The following is a 22,572-nucleotide window of genomic DNA, read 5'->3' as shown; positions in this document are numbered from 1 at the left end:
ATGTCCATAAACTGATGAATGGGTAAACAAAATGTTTCACATGCATACAACGGAACATTTTCTGCATGAAGTACTGATGTATGTGACAACATAGATAAACTTTGAAAACATTATGCTAAGCAAAAGAAGCTATTCACAAAAGACTATAGATTGTATTGATAGATAAGGTCCTTAATGAGGTTAAGTTAAAATGAAGTCTTTAAGGTGGGCCCTAATTCAATATGCACAGCAAGACACCAGGACTGCCCATGCCCAGAGAAAAGAACATCTGAGGACACACCAAGGAGGCAGACACGTGCGAGCCAAGGAGGGAGGTTTCAGGAGCAATGAGACCTGCTGACATCCTGGACTTTTAGCCTTTAGCACTGTGAGAAAATAAACTGCTGCTGTTTAAACCACCCAGTCTAAGGTATTTTGTCATGGCAGCTATAGCAAACTAACACAGTGGTTTTTTTGAGTGTGTAACAATGCTGTGGTGTATAAGAAAGGCCTATGCTTTGAATTATTGTATTTTGCAGAGTGGCATCTTTCGATTACTTATATAATCAATTGCTAGAAATATGAGAACTCTCTAGAAGCTCAAGTTTAGTGCAATAGTTACCATGAGCAGGCCCATAAAGCCCTGGCCTTTGAAAATGCCCTATTCACCTGTTCAAGAAGGTAAACACAGAAGATCTCTCCAGACCCATGGGATTTTCATAAATTGGTAGAGAGTGATCCAGATCTGCTTATAACTAGGGAAAATGTCATTTAAAATCATGTTAATTACTGAGAACTTTTAATAACATGGGGAAATGATTATAATAGTAAGTAAAAATTCAGCATGCAAATTTAACACGTATAGATAGAATCACCTTATCTGTATAATGATATACATAGAAGACTTAATAGAAATATAGTCCGAGTTAATATTAGTTCTTCTTTGGGGTGAGACTATGGATTATTTTTGATTTATTCTTTATACCTCTCTATATTTCTGAATTTTCCAAAGTGAGCACATATTAGTTTATAATCACAAAATATGCTTACATTTTAAAAACTAAAAACTGAGGCAGAGGGTATATAACCCAATGCTGGGACTGAGAATCATCTCCAGGAGATATGGTTCCGGGACTCAGAGGTCAAATCTGTCAGAGATCCTCCCTTCAGACCTCTAACTCCCAATTCTAAATTTAGGCTACTCTTTCTGGATTTATGTGGCCACCTCTCTTTCTCTCCCAATGATTCAACTCAATATCCCCCTTTTTCTCCCCTACCTTTCTCCCAATATTTGTACTGTGAGGCTACCCACAGTGATGCACTGATAGCTGTGTTCTTCATGAGCAGTGTGGCTAAGAAGTAGTACAAAATGAGAGGAGGGGGTCAAGAGAAGGGAGACACTGAGGGAGATGCTTCTGAGGATTCCGTCCTTGTGGACATTTGACTCTCCTGGCCTCTGTCTGCTGCTGCTGCTGCTGCTAAGTCGCTTCAGTCGTGTCCGACTCTGTGCGACCCCATAGATGGCAGCCCACCAGGCTCCCCCGTCCCTGGGATTCTCCAGTCAAGAACACTAGAGTGGGTTGCCATTTCCTTCTCCAATGCGTGAAAGTGAAGTCGCTCAGTCATGTCTGACTCAGGGACCCCATGGACTGCAGCCCACCAAGCTCCTCCATCCATGGGATTTTCCAGGCAAGAGTACTGGAGTGAGGTGCCATTGCCTTCTCCATGGCCTCTGTCTGCCCCTCTCTTATTCCTCCTCCTTAGGGGAGGGGCTTAATCTGCTTTGTGAATTGCAAAGTACACATGGCAGGTTCAGCCCACAGTGAGGATATCACCTTAATTTACTCCTCCAGGGGCAGGGTCCCCTTCCTGCTCCCACTGCTACTCCCAGCGTGAGAGGTCCTATCGTGGTCAAATTTTACTTGTGACTGGGTAAAGAAGTTGACCTAACTCATTTAGTATTTAGTAATCATTATCTCTTACAATAAACAGCCTTTATCAACAGTCGAAGTGGCATTTTGGTCTCCATCTGCTCACTCTTTTGTTTCATTTTACCAGTTGACCAGAACCCAGGATAAGGATTGGGGGAAAGAATGGGAACTTCTCAGAAACTTGAAAAAGGAAATAATACTTGTTAAGAGCCAGCTACGTGCCCAGCACTAAGACATGTTTTACGTATGTTCACTTATTTAATCCCTAAAACCACCTCCATATTTTACATTATTTTCCCATCTCACAGAAAAAGAAACTGAGGCTCAGAGAGGTTAAGAATTTGCCAAAGTCTCACAGCTAAAGAGTGGCTGATGTCTCTCTGACTTCAAAGCTCAAGCATTTTCCACTGCATAAGATATTGTCTTCAGGTGCCACCAAGGTGCTCCTCAGGGACTGAGGCAGCAATCTTATCCATCTTAATACTTCATCCTAACCATTTGATCTATCATCCTAACCTTAATCTATCAGTACAAGGGAGGAAACCGGGACACAACCAAAGGACAAGGAGCAAGGAAATTACAAAAAGATGCTCGGCCAAAAAAAATCAAGAAATGTATTTTTCCCCAGTTTTCTTGGGGACTTTTGGACAAATGGCCTTCCCTGCCCCCCAGCTTGTGCTCTGGATTCCCCCAGTTGTAAAATAATTCAATAATACCCAATCCTCCTTAGGTCAGATCACATGTCATGCTTCCCTGAGACAGGCCTCATCATAGTTGTCCTTTGGCATTCACTTGCTATTAAAAAAACAAACAAATGTATGTCATATTGCTCTGGGTAGCACATGGAGTAAGAACAATTATGATGAATAATGAATCGGCTTAGCAGTATATGAAAACCAGAAGTACTGAACTGATGAACAGAAAATGATATTAAAATGCCAGTCATAGGGGCTGACCCTTTAAAGAGACAAGCTGAAGAAGATGTTTTGATGTGACCCCTGGAGGACAGTCAGCTGGCAGGCTAAACCACAGCCAACTGAGAGGGCCAACTACTCCCCAGATGCCTAAGGACCAGGAGCATTTCCAGGAGCTCAAACCACTGTTACTTTCTTCTCAACCTCCCAACAAAAGCTCAGAAAGTGCAAGGGCACCCCACAGGCCACTGAGCACATTCCCAATTGTCCTCTAGGGAAATCTGATGCTGAAAAATGGACCTTTTCCAAAATAGTGGTTCAAACCAGATGAGGAATTACAGAGAAGACAGCCTTCCATGGTAAATACCCAGCCTCCAAATCCCCAATGTCTTCATTAGGGGACTGAAAGCACAGGCACACCAGCTGGTCTCCACTGCTTTGAAGCACTGTGGCACAGTGGAAAGAGCAATGCTGTAGGGCCGGAAATAAGAGACTAGCCTTCTAGTCCCTGGCTCTGCCAAGTTTTAGCTGGGTGACCTTGACAAAGGTACTTAAATTCTCTGGGTCTCACTTTCCTCATTTGTTAAATGAGGTTGGATTAAACCACGGTGCCTTCTGGTTCTGAAATCTTATCTTTCATCTTAGGATTCCCACCTTACATTTAAAGAAAATCACAGCAGGTTCTTGGGTGTTGTGTTTCTTGGAGCTCTTGCCTCTCACCTTTTCAATATTCTTTGTTGGCTTTCCTTCCACAAGATTAAACCTAAATTCTTTAGCGTGACGTTCAAGGTTCTTTGAAATCAGTCCATGCCTAGCTATTCAGCTGCCCTCCTCTTGCTCTCACCAATCATGTATTCTGTTCTGGCTATACTGGTCTATTTGTCTGCACCCTGCAATTTCAAATACTTACTGAGCATGTACTCTGTGCTAGACACATCAGTAAGTCTTTTCACATATTGTATTACTTTATATTAATTAAAATAGAGCTCACTGCTATACAAACAAGCTATGTAGGGTCAATAGATTAATGCAATAGAAAGTTATTTCTTAGTCATGTAACAGTTCAGTGTGGCAAGCCACCTTCCACCCAGGGTCCTTCTATTTTGCAGCTGCTCCATCCTCTAAGTTTCAGAGTCCTTTACTTCCAAAGATAATAGCTAGGAAAGAGAAGGAAGAAAAGGCACACCTACTCTTATCCTGGCTGAGAAATGATGTACATCACTTCTGCTCACATCCAGTTAATGAGAACCAACCATCTGATTCCCCCAGAAGTATAAGGCATTAGAAACTGGTCAGGCCAACTCCTAGAACACTTGATGCTATGGAAGAAGAGCATGAGTCTTGGATGGTCAGCTAGGCATTTCATGCCCTTCCTTGATCTGTCTGCTTAGTAATGTCTTATTCACCCTTCAAACCTCAGTCCAAGTGCTACCTTCGTTGTGAAGTCTTCTCTGACCTACATAGGCAGTTCTGCTATTCAGTCACCAAGTTGGGCCTGACTCTTCGTAACTCCATGGACTGCAGCATGCCGGGCATCCCTGTCCCTCATCGTCTCCCAGAGTTTGCCCAAGTTCATTTCCATTGCAGTTCTAGGTCTTTCTTTTTCTATGCCTCATGCACTTTTCACATTTCCCCATTATGACAATTATCATAATGTACTGTGTGGTTTGCTTGTAGGACTATGAGCCTTAAGGGCAAAAATACTGTCTTTTTATTTTTGTATTTGGAAATCTTAGCATGCATGTGTGCCTACTAAGTTGTGTCCAGCTCTTTGTGAACTCCTGGACTGTAGCCCACTAGGCTTCTCTGTCCATGGAATTTTCCAGGGAAGAATACTGGAGTGGGTTGCCATTTCCTTCTCCAGGAGATCTTCCCAACTCAGGGACTGAACTCGCATCTCTTGTGTCTTATGCATTGGCAGGCAGGTTCTTTACCACTGCGCCACTGCGGAGTGCTTGGTAATAGTAGTTTTATAATGAGATGTAATGAATTAATGTTAATGAATATTATCAGTGAGTGTATGAATGAATGCCCTAAGGAAAAGAAGTTGGTTTTTACAGAGGAACAAAACCTCAGTTTAAAAAATATATTGATGATTCAATCTTATCCATAATGCTAAAAGGAAAATAAGCTTTCCATACAAATGTTACAATTATAATCAATATTTTATATTATTATCAATATTCCTTTAGTGTCTCCCTGAGGGTAGGGACCGTATACATTTTGTTCTTTGATCTGACTCCACCATCTAGCACACTGTCTGGCACATAGTAGGAACTCAGTAAATATTTCAGGAAGAATGAATGGATATAGAAATGAATGAAGACTGCACCCTTAATCCCATGAGCCACACAACAAACACATGGCTTACATTACAAGAGAAAAGTGTTGATGGGGAGGTGAAAACTTACACCACAACTGGAAAAGCAGAACAGAGTGCACATCGGGACTCTTACTATCATTACTTCGTACAATCTATGTCATCATCCTCTTTATATAAGGAGATGAACAAACATAATTGGAGGAAACTAGAATCTCAGTGGCAATAGTTGCCTGTGAGTAAAATTAGGACAAATGGATGTCTCTAAAATGGCTGTACTATGAAATAGCCTTTATAAATTGGTTAATGAGAGAAGCAGGAAGCAAGAGTGCAGACAATTACGGAGTCGTGACAACTGTGGAAAATATATTGAGAAAAGACGAAAACATGTTTTTCATAGTTTCTGAAGAGGTGAAGGGGACAACAGAGGATGAAATTGTTGGATGGCATCACCGACTCGATGGACATGAGTTTGAGCAAGCTCCGGGAGTCGGTGATGGACAGGGAAGCTTGGTGTGCTGCAGTCCATAAGGTTGCAAAGAGTTAGACATGACTGAGCAACTGAACTGAACTGAAATGAGAGACAATTCTACAATGTTTATAATACATTTATTCTCATAGGTCCCATGTGACAAAGTTTGGATTAGACATTGCAGATGGCTTCAAGTGGATTACTTGCCAGACTTTGTCATGAGAAGCATTTGACGAGAGGGACAAAGTGCAAAAGTGTCAGCAACTTCCAATCAGAACCTCTGCACGGCTTGGCCAAGTATCCTGAAACTCTGGGAAGTCCTAAACATAAACAAGTAAGTTTGCAGTGTGAACTGATTTGTGATGGTAACAAAGTTGGTGCTGATACGGACGGATTTTTTCTATGAACTGACCAAGGTATTAATGGTAGGTCTAGGCATCAAGTAACCTGAAAAATAGGACAGTACACTTTTGCAAACCTTTGATGATACATGAGCTTGAAACCACTGGCCTGCCCTGAGGAGCTACCTGTCTCCCCCTGTGGCAGGAACTGCTATGAGCTCAGCACACAGCTGGACTAAGCTTCCTAGCCTCTTTTGAAATTGGGCAGAGCCATATGCCAGAGTTCTGGCAAATAGAAAATGGGTGGAAGAACTGGATGCCAGTTCCAGGTCTGGCCCATGGAAAGCCTCCTGTGCAATACACAGCAGGCTCTCTCCCTACCCATTGGCTGAATGAAGAGGATTCTGAGAACCTAGAGGAACCTAGAGGAAGCTAGAGCCATGTGTTGGAAGAAGTCTGTGAATTACTGCGTGGATTTACCACTGCATCCCCACCCCTACTAGTTTATATTATACTATATAGTCGATAAGAGTCGGGCATGACTGAGCGATTTCACTTTCACTTTTTATTTTCATGCATTGGAGAAGGAAATGGCAACCCACTCCAGTATTCCTACCTGGAGAATCCCAGGGACAGAGAAGCCTAGTGGGCTGCTGTCTATGGGGTCCCACAGACTCAGACACGACTGAAGTGACTTAGCATATAGTCAACAACAATAGCTTTTCGTTGGGCCAAACCATTATTTTGAAGTCCTTTGTTATAACAGTTAGCTTATCTTGACTAATACATCCTTTTTCTGAACTTTGTGCTGAGCTCATAGCAGTTCCTGCCACAGGGGGAGACAGGTAGCTCCTCCTGGTCACAAGTAGGAAGAGAGGCTAGGGTGAATTTCAAGAGTCTCAGTCTACAGCTTCAGAGGATCAAGACAAAAGAAGATAGCAGAGACAAAGCTCAACATAAGGGAATATCATATTTAGTGGAATTCTAGAGTTACTTTTAAAGCTGAGACATTCCCATAGAGCTAAAGCCACGCATGTGAGTCTCTGCTTATCTAACTAGTCCCCTCTGGGGGTTTTCATACTCTTGGGAGTACAGTGAATAACTATCTCCCAAACATAGTTATCATATGAACCCTCAGTATAGTCCATTCAAATTTATGTGCTTAGGGTCTAGTCAGATAATATGTGTGTGCTTACTTAGTCATGTTCAACTCTTTGTGATCTCATGGACTGTAGCTCACTAGGCTCCTCTGTTCATGGAATTTCCCAGCCAAAAGATATTGGAGTGGGTTGCCATTACCTCCTCCAGGGGATCGTCCCAACCCAGAAATCGAATCTGAGTCTCTTGCATTGGCAGGCGGATTCTTTCCCACTGCGCCACCTGTGAAGCCCCTAGTCAGAAAGCACAACAGTTAAAACCTGTTTTCCTTCTTACTAAACATGGCAATTATGAAGAAAAAATCAACCAGTAAGTAACTTTGTGTTTGAAGGTATATTTTTAAAGTGATTATGCAAGGTTTGGTTGAATAAAATACTAATGAAATTACGGGGGAGCCAACCAAGTACTGTGGTTAAAAAAAAAAAAAAAAAGAGGCTTTTTAGTGCTTGCCTGAAGATGTTATTGGGAAACTTTTGTTTACTTGCCAGACTTTGAAAATTAAATCCTTCTTCAAGTAGCCTCGGGTGTTAAGGACAATAAATAAGATGTGCTGATTGAAAACATTTTAAAAAACAACTTGTTATAGTTTTTAAAATAACAAGGGATAAATTCAGCTTGAAACGGGATATACCAAATTCATGTGGCCTGCTCGATAAAACACCAAGCTTTAAAGCTGGATTCTACAGGTCATCATTGTATTGATGCTCTACCAAATGAAATTTTGCAGGGGCCTGAGACAACAGCCCTAGGAAATGCTAGGTAGCTTCTACCTGTAAACCTGATCCCATTAACGAAAGGGGCAATTGATCTCCCTCTCTTGAAAGTGCATAGATAAAGGGGTGAACTGGAAGTTGGTCATGATTCAGGGGGAGGAAAGGTAAGAGTAGAAAGGTAAGAGAAGAAAGTCCCATTTTTTTGGAAGAGTCCCTGAGGGCATAGATGAAAGAATCAGTCTTGACATAGTACTTTTCAAGAATTCTCTTGCCCTATTTTCAAGAGGTACAAACTAAGCTATAAGGATCCTCAAAATTTTCTAAAACTTCATCTTCTATCCCTTTCTCCAAGGCACTCCATTCCTTTGTCTTCCCGCCTAAAATCTCTGGCTACAGTTAGATCCTGGAGAAGGAAATGGCTACCCACTCCAGTATTCTGGCCTGGAGAATTCCATGGACTGTATAGACCATGGGGTTGCAAAGAGACACAACTGAGCAACTTTCACACACAGTTAGATAGCCAGTACAGACCTGGTACTTCTTGAAGCTTATCACCACAGCTATGTCTAAAATCACAGAGGAATCCAGCAGACAAATAAGGCTTCCCAGGTGGTGCTAGTGGTAAAACCCACTTGTCAATGATGGGATTCAAAAGATGCAGATTCTATCCCTGGGTTGGGAAGATCCTCTGGAGAAAGAAATGGTAACCTGCTCCATTATTCTTGCATGGAAAATTCCATTGACAGAGGAACTGGGCTACAGTCCATGGGGCCACAAAAAGTCAGACACGACTGAGCACACACCCACAGGCAAACAGGTGGACTTAAGGAAATGTTGATAAGGTATGGTTAGGGAACTGACCTGAGGCTATCTCCCTCAAGATTAACACAAAGGATGTGTGGACTCCTTGTGCAGACTTGGCAGGAGTTCTTCAGGGGGGATCTGTGTGACCATGTAAGCTGTTACATGAGTGCTTCCCAACCTCTTATCTCAATGATCAGATTCATTTCCCCCCCAAAGCTATATGCTTTGAAAGAGTTTCATCTACTAAAGAAAATATACTAAGAATTTATTAGGTACCAGGTGACTGCTTTACACACATTATCTAAAAATCCTCAAATAGTCTGAAAAATAGAAACGATTATCCCTTCTTACAGACGAGTAAACTGAAGTTCAGAGGTGTTAAATAAATAGCCCAAGTCTTACTGTTAGAAACTAAATTCTGATTGGCCTTACCTCCATACCCACATTCTTTCCAATAGACTCTACCCTACAGATAACACACACAACCAACCAGAAATTCATACTGTGAAGGCACAATCTTTATAATGAGTCAATGTGGCATAATCCCTCATATTCCAGACCTCTGCCTCCCTACAAAAGAGAAAAGCTTTGCATTACTTAGTCAATCTGTTCAGGCTTTATTGTGAATACATATACAATGTCTTCTAGGCTTTTTTAAAGTATTGGACATGGTTCAAGTAAGTCCATTACTATCTGACTCTGAGATCCCAGAAAAAGTACCTTTACCACCTCCCCTATCTAACTGGTAACTTGCAAGCCAAAATCTTTAAAAATTACAGAATAAACAAAGAAAAAGGATATTACTAATTCCAGTAGTAAAATGAAAATTGTTAGGCCAGTATCCTAAGATTAAGTTCTCTCCTGCTATGCAGAAAATTTCCAAAAACTCCCTTGTTTTTGTGCTAGCTGAAAAACAAATAACAAAAACAAACATAAAAAGCGAACAAGCAATAGTAACCTAAAAGCCCTTCTGGGTATCCAGAAATACCGGACAACCTTGAGCAGTTTAACTGGCTGGGTATTTCACTATTGTAAAATCGAAGTGTTTATCTGGAGATTTTAAAATAACTCATCTTCCTTAGAGACCCAAATTCTTACTTTTAGTAATGAACTCCTTTAACCTAGTTGCTTATATTTTCAATGGATTAGTTATTTATAGCAACTCAAAGATAAGAAGTAAACATCAACCAAAGAGAACAGATGCATGCTTTTTCCTCACTCTTGAATTTGAACAGTACTCAAGAAACATCTAAAGATCTGGCTATTCTGCATCCAAAGAAAATGCTCTTCCTTAATTGTTTATTCTAGAGTCTAAAGTGGTTTTGGTTGGGGGGAGGAATGGAAGGCGAAGGGAGAGTTATTTTAAAATGCCATAAAAGAGTCTTCTGTATCTGAACTCCCCCAAGTGTTCTATCTTAAATACGTGTTAGCAAAAAGATTTGTTTATTCATAGCTAAATTCTGGCTAATGACTGATTTCAGAGTACCTTTTTCTGGGCTCAGAGAAAAAGTCGTCTCTGCTAGACTTCATATTCCAGAAAGTTCTGCCCTGATTGACCAACCTCAGAGATAAACTTGAGCTCCTGCATCAACTCCATAAAGAGGATAAAACCTCAGTCTTAATCTTCTTATCCTTTACACAGGATAAAGGCTGTCTCCTAGGTGTCAGGCAACAACTCAGAGCCCTTTTATCTGAACATTCAAAGTAGGGATGATCATTTTAAAACAGTACAAGTAGACAAGCTCTCTTTTTAAAAACCCATTTTTTAAACTGGCTATCATCACCTTCACCCAGTGATCAGTATTAGTTTCATTAGTAGTGGGACATTCAGATATAATGTAGGTCTAATACGAGGCAGTAGGAAGTATACAGCATTCCCCAAAGGAGAATTTTACCAAACTGTTTAATCTGATTCTTCTCAAGTTTTTAGATCCAACTTTGAGTTTACAAGAAATACAGAGGACAGAAGAACAAGTTTAACAACACCAAGAGGAAACAATCAGACAAACCTAGCAAGTGGGACATTCTGTAGAACAATTTGCCCAGAGTGGCTGAGAAGTCATAGTCATGAAAAGAAAGTGCGTGTGGGTGTGGTGCTATGAGACAGGTCTAGATTAGGAGCCTGAAGAAGCGTCAGAACCAAATGAGATATGTGGACCTCATTTGAGTTAGCCATCTTTAAAAGACATTTGTGGGGGGAGGGAAAAAAGGGCAGACATTCTTAAAGGGTATACAGTTTGTTTGGCATAGCGAAAAAGTTTTGGAAATAGTGGTGGTGATTACACACTGTGAATTTACTTAATCCCACTGAAATGAATACTTTAAAATGGTAAATCTTACATTATCATACTTTACCACATATTTTTAAAAAGATATTTTGGGAACAAATAGTGAATATTTGAATGTGGGTGGGTATTTAAATATTATTGAGAAGTTATATGAATTGTGTGAAATGTGATAATGGAACTGTGTACCTAACAAAGATGTGTATATTATTTAGAGACGAATGTTGAAATATTTAGGGGGAAATATATTTATATATATATATATATATTTCTATGAGTGAAAAGTGAAAGCATCAGTTGCTCAGTCGTATCTGACTCTTTGTAACCTCGTAATTATAGCCTTCCAGGTTCCTCTGTCCATGGAATTCTCTAGGTAAGAATACTGGAGTGGGTTGCCATTCCCTTCTCCAGGGAATCTTCCCAACCCAGGGATCAAATTTGGATCTCTTGCATTGCAGGCAGGTTCTTTACCATCTGAGCCACCAGGAAAGCCCCATATGCTTCTATAACTTGCTTTAAATAACTTCAGCAAAAAAGAAGAAAAAGGAAAACTTGAGAACATCTGGCAAACTTTTAGCAATTGTTTGATCTAGGTGATGAATATTGGATGTTCATTATACTATTCTGATTCCTTCTCTCTATCAGAATTTTGCAAAGGAATCATGGACAAATCACCCCTCTGTAAAACAGCACAAACAATGATTGGAATTCTGAACTGGAGATATAAGTTACTTTGAGGTGATGCTCTCTGGAAGGCCAGAGTTTCCAGAGTAAGGAGGATGGTGGCACAGGATGAGTGTCGGTGGTTAGAGTCATGTAACCCTAACAGAGGTGTTACATATAAAAAAGCAGCTGAAAAGAAAGTTCAAAAGGGAGAAGCAAAAGTTTCAACCCAAAACCAGAGTGCCGGAAATCTGAGCAGAGAATCATTGCTCTCAGCTATAACTGGCTCCTCTGCTACCCACTACGTCCTCCCTTGGGGTTTGGGCTGCTTACTAGCACTGAAAGGTCAAGAATTGTTACAGCTCTGGGAGCTAAACAGAAAGGAAAAGGACTATTTTCACCAAAGTCACTGTAGGTCACTTCCTTTTTACAAAACAATGCACCATAATGCAAGTCACTAGATTGTGTCTCTCCTGTACAGTTTTGAAGTTTATCTCCATCCTCATACTTCACGAAGAGAACTTTCGTAAACCCTGACTAGAAGTGCACCCCGAAGAGAAAAGAAGACTTTGAAAAAGAACCACCCAGAGGCACTAATATAGTAAATTCATGGCTTCCCCTGCCCAAAATACCTGATAACATCTGCAAAGTGCTTCATTTATACCAACGATTGTAACCTTGTTATAAAACATAAATTGCTTTAATAATTCTTCAATTTCCCTATGGGTTAAAATCTTCCTTGGAAATCTTGAACAGCTTCTTCTCCTGGATCTTTGATTTTAATGGCACTGTGATGCATTCTTACTCACCAAGGTATTCTGCTCAGGTTTGGTTTGACCTGTCTTCTCTGCTACCTGCATTTCTTTATCTCGGCCAGGAACCTTCCTCTGACTATAAGCATCAAGGAGAGGAACATCAATCTTCTCTCTATCCTCTCCTTCCTATTCTGCGAGAGGGGACAGTACCTTGATTGTAGGCAGAGATCTACATTTACAGTGAGTAGGGTCACTGGTCCTTCCTCATCCTCCTCCTTCTCTCTCTACCCTCTTCCTTCCCTCTCTTTCCTCCTTCCAGGCAGCATCATCCATTTATGAGGGCAACTCTCCCTCACACTACAAAGTTCAGCTATTTTGTTCTTCTCCATTCTCTCCAACGTTCTTGATTGCTCTCTTATCAACACACCCAGTGGAGAGTGATAACACTGCAAGATTCAAGTTTGGACTTAGGGCAAGGAAAAAATGTCCTCTAAATCTTTTAACTTGGTTGTAAGATCTAGACCAGTTTAACAGAGAGCTCTGTATTAACATTTTAGGTGCAGCCTGATTAACAAAATATTATATTAGTATTGACTCTACAATCTGGGCAAAATCTGGATTTAGGTTTTCTTTCATCCTTTGTCCTAATAATACTTTATCTCTCCATTTATTCATCCAACCATCCATTTGTTCGTCTATCTATCTTTCATCCATCTTTCTATATATATATCTAACAGCTTTTTTGAGATATACATCACATAATATACAATTCACCCATTTAAAGTATACCGCTCAATATTTTTATTATATTTACAGAGTTGTGTAAACATAACCACAGTCAATTTTAGAATATTTTATCACCCCCGAAAGAAATGTTGTACCCATTAGCAGTCACTCTGCATTTCCTCCTAACCTCCTCCATCAAACCTCAGCAATTAGGCAATCGCTACTCTATTTTCTGTCTCTATAAAGTAGCTTTTCTGGATATTTCATATAAATGGAATCAAGCTTTTTTCCCATAGCATGGTGTGTTCAAAGTTTATCCATGTTGCAGTAATTCATTCCTTTTCATGGCCAAATAACATCCACTGTATGGATATATCATATTTTATTTAACCATTCATCAGCTGATAGACATTTGGATTGTTTTCTTCCTTCCGTTTTTCCTTTCTTCCTTCCTCCCTCCCTCCTTTTCTTTCTTTTTTGTAGACTGGAAAAGCATAACCATTTTCAATAGCCAAAGAATGGAGAAGCAGGACTCTAGTTCAGGAATCAGCTTCTCTGGATTGTTTCTAATTTTAGACCATTACGAGTACTGCTGCTGGCAGCCCACTCCAGTACTCTTGCCTGGAGAATCCCATGGATGGAGGAGCCTGGTGGGCTGCAGTCATGGGGTCGCTAAGAGTTGGACACGACTGAGCAACTTCACTTTCACTTTTCACTTTCATGCACTGGAGAAGGAAATGGTAACCCATTCCAATGTTCTTGCCTGGAGAATCCCAGGGACAGGGGAGCCTGGTGGGCTGCCATCTAGGGGGTCGCACAGAGTCGGACACAACTGAAGCAACATAGCAGCAGCAGCAGCTATGATCATGCATGTACAGTTTCTGTGCTGACATATATTTTCATTTCTTTTGCTTGTATATGTAGGAGACAAGTTGCCAGGTTATATAATATCTCTCTGTTGTAGTCTTTTAAGGAGCTGCCAGACAGATTTCCAAAGCGGCATACCATTTTACATTTCCACCAGAATGTATAAATATTCCAATTTCTCCACATCTTCACCAACCCTTAACATTGTCTGTCTTTTTGATTATAGCCGTCCTAGAGGGTACGAAGAGGTATCTCAGTTTAGATTAAAAAATGGGGTTTTTTTTTCGTTTATTTTATTCATTTAGTTTTGATTTTATTTTTGGGTGCTCTAGGTCTTCGTTGCTGCGTGCAGGCTTTCTCTAGTTGCAGAGAGCGTGAGCTACTTTCCATCGCGGTATGTGGGTTTCTCACTGCAGCGGCTCTTGTTGTGGAGCACGGGCTCTGAAGCCCATGGGCTTCAGTAGTTGTGGCACAAGGGCTCAAGAGCACAGGCTCAGTAGTTGTGGTGCACAGGCTCAGTTGCTCCGCGGCACGTGGGATCTTCTTGGACCAGGGATCAAACCAGTGCTCTCTGAGGTGCAAAGCAGATTCTTAACCACTGGACCACCAGGGAAGCCCTCCTTTTAGTTTTGATTGGTGTTTCCCTGATGGCTAATGGTGTTGAGCATCTTTTCATGTGCTTGTTAATTGGCCTTTTTTGTATATCTTCCTTAAAGGAGTGTTTATTCAAATTCTTTGTTGATTTTATTTTTTTAGGGTATCAAATGTGATTGATTTTTATTGTTTTTGTAGGCAATTTAGGGTCTTCTGGGTACGCCCATTTTGGGAGGAAACCAGGTTGCTTTTGTAGGGCATGCCTGATGTGGTCCTAAGATTGGTTCACACGGTTTTTAAAAAAGATTTTTTGGAGTATAGTTGATTACAGTGTTGTGTTATTTTCAGGTGTACATCAAAATGAATCATTTATATATAGATATATATAAAACTAGTTAGTATAATCCTTTTTATTTTTGTGGAGTTGATAGTAATGTCCTCTTTTATTTCTGATTTTAGTAATCTGAATCTTCTCTCTTTGTATCTTGGTCAGTCTAGCTAAAGGTTTGTCATTTTGATCTTTTCAAAGAACCAGCTTTGGGTTTTGTTCATTTTCTCTATTGTTTTTCCTATCTTTTGTTTTATTAATTTCTGCTCTAATCTACTACTTCCTTCCATCTGCTTGATTTGGATTTAGTTTGCTCTTCTTTTTCTAGTTTCTAAAAATGGAAGAATAGGTTATTGATCTGAGATCCTTTTCTTTTTTTCTCTTCAACATAAGCATCCACAGCTGTACCTTTCCTCCTAGGAACTGCTTCGGTACATTCCATAAGTTTTGTTATGCTTTGCTTTTATTTTCACTCATCTCAAAGTATTTTCTAATTTCTTTAGCAGGTTTTTTTTGGACCTATTTGTTATTTAGGAGTAAATTGTTTACCATCCAGATATTTGTGTACTTATCAAATTTCCTTGTCTTATTGATTCTACTTTATTTCCATTGTGGTCAGAAGTCACGCCTTATATAACTTCAAACCTCTTAAATATATTAGGGTTGTTTTATAACCTATAGTATAGTCTATCCTGGAGAATAGTCCATATTCATGTGGAAAGAATGTGTACTTTACTGTTGGTTGTTGGAACATTTTATAGATATCTGTTAGATCTAATTGGTTTATAGTTTTGTTACAAACCCAACAATACATATTCTAATTATTAATTAATACAATTTTATGTCATTTTTTAAAAAGTTAAGAACAGAAAGGAAAGCAGGTTATATATAGGGTTTGTTTTATCACCTTCTTATTTACCAGTTCTGGTTCTCTTCATTTGTTCCTGTGGATTCGAGTTACCATCTTGTTTCATTTCTTACTGTACTATAGCTTTTTGTTCCCACCCATCTCCATTGTGAAATGTGTTCTTTTATACAATTGCTTTCTAGATCATTAAAGAGAAAAAAAGAGAAAAATTATGCATTGATATGCTGTCTTTTATTCTTACATAATTGTATTTACTAGTGCTCTTTGGTTTTTTGTGTGGATTTGAATTACTGACTGGAATTACTTGTGTTCAGTTTGAAGAACTTCCTCGTTTCATATGACTCTAGCTAGCAATTAATTCTCTCAGATTTTGCTTATTGGGAATGTCTCTATTTCACTTTCATTTTTGAGAAATAGTTTCTTGGATAAAAGATTCTGATTTGAGAAGATTTTTTCCCTCAGCACTTTAGCTTCTTTAAAAAAAATATATATATATATATAAAGATATATTAATATTTATTTATTTTTGGCTGTGCCAGGTCTTTGTTGCAGGCTTTCTTTAGTTGCAGTGTCTGGGCTTCTCATTGCAGTGGTTTCTCGTTTTGTAGAGCCCTGGCTTCAAGGAGCATGGGCTTAGTTGCTCTGGGGCATGTGGAATCTTCTCAGACTAGGGATCAAACCTGTGTCCCCCGCATCTGCAGGTAGGGAAGTCCTCCCCTCAGCACTTTAAATATGCCACTTCACTGCTTTCTAGCCCCCATTGTCTCTGGTGAGAAGTCAGCTATTAGTCTTATTTGGATTCCCTTGTTTGTGATGAGTTTATCCTTGCTGTTTTCCAAATATTCTCCTTCATCATTTTTACTATGATGTGTCTGAAGGTGGATCTAGGTTTATTCTACTTGGGATTAGTTGAGAAGTCTTCAGCCATTCTTTTTAAATTATTTTTTCTGCTCCTTTCTTTCTCCTGTACTCCCATTATACATATGTTGATGTACTTAATGCTTCTCACATTTCTCTGAAGTTCTGTTCATTACTTCTTCATCCTCCTTTCTCTCTGTTCTTGAGATCGAATAATAGCTATCTATCTCGTTTGCTGATTCTTTCTTCTGCCAGTTCAATTATATCATTGAGCTCCTCTAGCGAATTTTTTTTTCTAATTATCACAATTTTCAAGCTCAGGACATCCATTAGGTTCTTTCAAAAATAATAATAATTTCTATCTCTTTACTGATTATCTTATGGGAGATTTTTATCCTACCTTCTTTTGCTTCTTTAAGTATGGTTTTCTACTGTTCTTTGAATATATTTATAATAGCTGCTTTGAAGTCTTTGTCTGCTAACCTGGATCTGAGCCCTCTCACAGGGTGTTTCTATTGACTGCTTTTTTCCTCCTGTTTGGGTCACATTACACTTTCTTGTTTCTTTGCATGTCTCATAAGTTTTTTGTTGAAAACTGAACATTTTAGATAATATATTGTAGCAAGGCTAGATACTGATCCTCTCAACCTTATTGTTTATTTTTGAACTTATGAGCTTATTGTTGTAATTTGCTTTTTTATTTCTTCCGTGACTGAGCTAAACTATCTTAGTAAATTCTATTTCCCTGCAGTTTGAAACCTCTGATGTTGCTCCTCAGAAGATGCATATTTGGTCTTATGCACAGTCATCCTGGGATAATGTTGGTTTTAGCATAGTTCTCTTTGACTGTCTCTATCCCCAGTCTCCCTAAATTGTCTTTCTCTGTTGTTATGATCCCTAGATATTAGACTCTATTAGTTGCTAGCAAATCACTCTATGATTTTCAACAATGCTTGTTGCATACATTGCTACACAGTCTGATCCAGTTAATTTTAAGGCCCTCTGCAGAGGTAGTTTTTGAGGCCAGTCTTTGAGATTTGTTCTAACCCTAGGAGGGCTCTTCTTAGCTGTCTTTTTCTCTGGTCCTGTCTAGTAAAATTAACTGGCCTATAGTGAGGCTTGTTGTTCTCAAAGAGATACCAACTCCCCCTTAACTGCTTATCACCGAAATCTCCATTGTTTTCCAAGACTCTCTTCAGCTTGAATTTCCCCACATTCTTTTCCAAATAAAGTCTGTTCCCTTGTTGAGAGCTTCTGAGGGAACAGTGACCCACTTCTCATGGAGTGATACCCTTGTTTTTACAAGTGAGGCACCAGATTGGGGTGGTAGCCTTTGATCTTCTTGGCTTTCATCTCCCTTTATGGAACAACAATGTTAAATGGTAAATAATTTTCACCAGGTATGGTTGTTTTGTTGAGGAGTGAGTCTGTGAAGCTCTCTGTACTACCATTTTGGAAATCATCCCCTAATGCAATCTTAAGAGTATTAAATCTCTTCTAGACTGCTAATAACATTTTTCTGAACTATGCAGAATTTGGGTTTTGAACCAATTATGATATGAAGACTAAACTGGAGGTGAATTTGGAGGTAAAGCTACCAATAGATCACCCCTGACCAAATGAAAACTTCACAGAGAAGATCTGAGAACCATCTCCCTCGTGCATGCCAAGCATAGAATACCAGCAGATCCTGATCAAAATAAACCACTAAAACAGGTATCAGGAAACAAAGGTACTAAATCTTAGCTCTCTTCCTGGTTTTCCAGGTGACCCTGAGTAAGCCAGTTAACCTCCTCTGAGTTGTAGCTCCCAGGAATAGCAAAGTGTTTTAAACTATTTGTCTTACCACTGGCCCTCAAATAGGACTTGTGGTTTAGATTGTATTTATGATGGAGTGATTTTCACTAAATCTTCCCTATTCTTTTCCCCTCCTGCTGTTTCTTGTGACTGACATCATGCATCTGGAAAATATCTGCCTGGGCTTTGAGAGCTATTGCTACTTTGGGTTTGTGAACTCCGGATTGAGTCCTGTCTGATAAGCATCATGTGGACGAAGAAAGGAAATCACAAAGGCTTATCCCTACCCGCACTAAATGTTTTAATTTGTGAAAGAAAGACAGTGGGAAACTTGGAATTTCCAGCTCTGGTCTTTCGGTCATGATCTACTGTTCCAAGTCAGAATCGTGTCTTATCCTCCTTGGGCACTATCATTTTTGGTCACTTAAAATGAACTTGTTCCTAGACAATTCATCTGCCAGCTATTTTTGGAACAAAGTTTGCCTCTAGTAGAATCTTTGTAAGATCCTGTGGTCCTGACAGTTTTTGCTGACTTCTTAATAAGCACTGCCACAAGCCATTTGAATACCTTGGAGATAAAGATTAACAAGTCCCATCAGTCATTAAGGTGGTTAAAAATCAGGCTCCTTCCCTCCAGAGATTAGGTTTAACAGACTCACCCACAGGATTAAAGGAGTTTTTAGCCAAAAAACCCCAGATATAAATTGAAAGCTACTGACCAAACCAAGACAGAGCTAGTTTCCTTATTAGCAGCAGTCACACTATTCTCCTGACTGGGAGGCAGAGTTTTCACGGCATAATAAAGTTGTTAAAAACATTTGGAGCCCAGAAGGGCATCATTGCTTAACAGTTACAGAGTTATTATTTTGGATGATGGTAAAGTTTTGCAAAGAGACAGTGGTAATGGTTACACAAGATTATGACTATACTTATTGCCACTGAATAGCATATTCTAAAATGGTCAAAATAGTTGACTTCATGTTATGTATATTCTATCCTCCCCCCAACAAAACAAAACACGTGGGTCCCCACTGTTGCTGGCTCTCTGTCCAGAATGTTCCTCAAATTGTTTAATAATAACATTTAATCTGAGGCTTTGCCAGCACCTGAGTTTCCCAAAGAGCTCCAAAGATTTCCTGAGTTATTAGTGCCAACAACATGGCAAATAGAAAAAAAAAATTAACTTCCCATATCCCTGCCTGTTTCCCCAGAAATTTGGAAATAATATGTAGCTACTTAGAGTCCAGGGGTGCAGAAAGCCTTAAGATGGGTGTATGCACATTTGGAGTTGGCCTCAGCTGGCATCCACTTCCTCGTGCCCTCATTAAGTGGTACCTGAAATAACTAGCAGGATCATAAAGTGGCTTACCCTAATCCTTCAAATTGTTAATCAAGAATTATGACACTATATCTCTAATTAACCGCCAATAGTTTTGAACATTCTTTTCTGATTGACTATGCCTTTTTCCTGTTTATCTGTTAGCCCACTGCAGCCTTGTGACCCAAGGCTCTGGAGTGGATCAGCCCTCCTACTCACTCCCTCCTGCGCACACCGCATCTCCATGGAAACAGCTTGTCAGGCCTTGTTTGGCTGCAGGTTCCGAAGACCTCTCATCTGCAGCCTCAATCTTGCACAGATTCAGTCTTAATAAGCCAGGCTTCTAAGTAGAAACTTGTATTAGGAGGCCCATCCTCTCTTGCTAGTGGGGTCTGGAATTGTCTTTAAGACTCCTTTGGGGTACACCTGAAGAATCCCCAGTGCTGGCTAAGTTGCCGTGACCTGCCACCACTGGTATTCAGGTCAATGGCAGCATTTCTATCTTGAGTTCCTGCTTCAACCTGAACTTATCATCTTCCAGCAAGCCTTCAGCTCCCATCATCTCTCCCCACCCACCAAATGTGAGAGTCTTTCTGAACTCTGCAGGCCCCACCTGTGGCTAATCACCAAGGTCACTTGGTAACTGCTTTTGTATCTCTCAGTCTCATCTTTCTTGCATTCCTATTGCCTCTGCTATGGCTCAGGTCCACATTATTTCCATCTTCAGTTCCTCCAAACCTGGTCCGCCTGTAACAAAGCACAGCCAAACACAGTCTTTAGCAGGTGGCTGCTGCTGTGGGCCATTATTCCAGTACTCTGTTACCAAGCAATGGGTCCTGCTTAGCCACTGGTTGGCACCACAGTAGGCCCTGCCCACAATCAACCAAGTCTCAAGCAGCAACCTGATGTTGTTCAGTCGCTAAGTCGTGTCCAACTTTGTGACCTCATGGACTGCAGCACCAGGCTTCCCTGTCCTTCACCATCTCCTGGAACTTGCTCAGACTCATGTCTATTGAGTTGGTGATGCCATCCAACCATCTCATCCTCTGTTGTCCTCTTCTCCTCCTGCCCTCAATCTTTCCCAGCATCAGGGTCTTTTCTAATTAGTTGGCTCTTCACATCGGGTGGCCAAAGTATTGGAGTTTCTGCTTCAGCATCATTCGTTCCAATGAATATTCAGGGTTGATTTCCTTAAGAACTGACTAGTTTGATGGTTTGATCTCCATGCAGTCCAAGGGACTCTCAAGAGTCTTCTCCAACACCACAATTTGAAAGCATCAATTATTTGGCACTCAGCCTTCTTTATGGTCCAACTCTCACATCCATACACGACTACTGGAAAAAACATAGCTTTGACTCTGTCACCTTTGTCAGTAAAGTGATGTCTCTGTTTTTTAATACGCTGTCTAGGTTTGTCATAGCTTTTCTTCCAAGGAGTAAGCGTTTTTTAATATCATGGCTGCAGTTACCATCCGCAGTGATTTTGGAGCCCAAGAAAATAAAATCTGCCACTGTTTCCACTTTTTCCCCCAGCAATTTGCCATGAATTGATGGGACCCGGTGCCATGATCTGGTGCTTTCTTGTCAGAACAGAGAATAACATTCATTTGGTGGAGGTTTACAGAAACATCATTACCTGACTATGATGTGACCTCAAGAACAGAGGCTCTGACACCAAGAAGTTTGCAACAACTCACCACATCCCTCCCTCCCCTTTCCTAGACAAGGGCTTTGCTGAGAGCTTTTGAGGAGTTTGGGGGTTTTGCAGGCATGAGCTACCCATCTCCTTGCAGGGTCCTGCAATAATAATAAATCTTTCTCTGTTTCAAACTCCAAAGTTTTGGTATTGTTTGGTATCACTGTGAGTCAGGCACACAGACTTGCATTTTGGTAACACTCCTTGCATCTTTGAATCCAATCTTTAGATTACAACCAGTGAGAAAACTTCCTTAAAAAACATATTTGATATATCCTTCCCCCAGAGAAGGTCAGTTAGTCATTCCCATTGGCCTCGAGATAGAATTCAGACCCTCTTACATACACATTCAGGATTACACCTTTACAATCTGATCCCTGCTCACCTCTCCAGGGTCAGTTCTTGCCCATTCCCCTGCATACTCGAATCTAGGCCACACTAAACCACGTTACTTCTCCAGTGAACCTCCTGTTCTTTCTCGCCTCTGTGACTTTGAACTGCTGCACCCTCCACCTGGAGGGGCCCAACTCCACGTCCCTCTGCACCACCCCACCCCGCCTACCCGCTGCTCCATAAGCCTTTCACATTCTTGGGGAAGCTTCTCCAACGGTCAAATCTTAAGTCCCTCTTCTATGTTCTCTTAGAGGTCCTATGTTTACTCCCTTTCTGCTTGACTGTCCATTCCCTAAGGGCAAGGAATATGCCAGCCTCTAGTTCAGTGCCTAATATGTTTGTTCAATGTCTGTTGTATATGTGAAAGAATAAAGAATAAAATTCTAGAATAAAAATGCCACCACATGCTAATTACAAGTACATCCTTTTCCAGAGTCTTCTGTTGTCAGGCATCATTCATCCACCAGACTGGACCAGGCATTGCTATACCACCAGAACACTGCGACTCAGACTGCTGACCACTGTCCTTGAGGGGCCATCTACAAATGGGTCAGTTGTCCCAGTTCACTCTGGCTAGTCCTGGTTGCCTCTTTTTCGCTAGTCACTGGGGAGGTCCCTGCTGGCCTCGTGGCTGAACCCGTGTGGCCTCAGTCAGCAGCTGGAGAGCCATTCCTGAGGGCTGAGATAGTGACTCAGCCCTTCTCTCTCATTGCCCAGGCAAGATTCCTTCCTCTCTGATTATGCAAGGTCACACAGACTATGTTTTCCTTAGTGGAGTCCAAAATTTGGAAT

At 40.5% G+C, this 22,572-nt stretch overlaps 1 protein-coding gene across 4 annotated transcripts in view; it reads right to left on the bottom strand.

Moving 5' to 3' along the window:
- Positions 1 to 22,572, bottom strand: part of MKLN1 (muskelin 1) — a 377,726-nt gene that overhangs the window by 239,101 nt on the left and 116,053 nt on the right. The window contains exons 3-4 of one of the 4 annotated variants that reach the window (XM_069588398.1): positions 20,305 to 20,438; positions 7,257 to 7,348 (exon numbers count right to left, since the gene is read on the bottom strand). The exons of 1 other annotated variant lie outside the window; for it this stretch is intronic. The gene's annotated coding sequence lies outside the window, so the exon portion shown is untranslated. The remainder of the gene's footprint in view (positions 1 to 7,256; positions 7,349 to 20,304; positions 20,439 to 22,572) is intronic. 2 more of the 4 variants (XM_069588395.1, XM_069588393.1) reach the window with 2 other exon arrangements.

This window comes from Ovis canadensis, chromosome 4 (genome assembly GCF_042477335.2).
Source record: "Ovis canadensis isolate MfBH-ARS-UI-01 breed Bighorn chromosome 4, ARS-UI_OviCan_v2, whole genome shotgun sequence".
Classification (NCBI taxonomy): domain Eukaryota; kingdom Metazoa; phylum Chordata; class Mammalia; order Artiodactyla; family Bovidae; genus Ovis; species Ovis canadensis.
The sequence above is the reverse complement of the archived record's forward strand: the minus strand, read 5'-3'. Positions and strand labels throughout refer to the sequence as shown.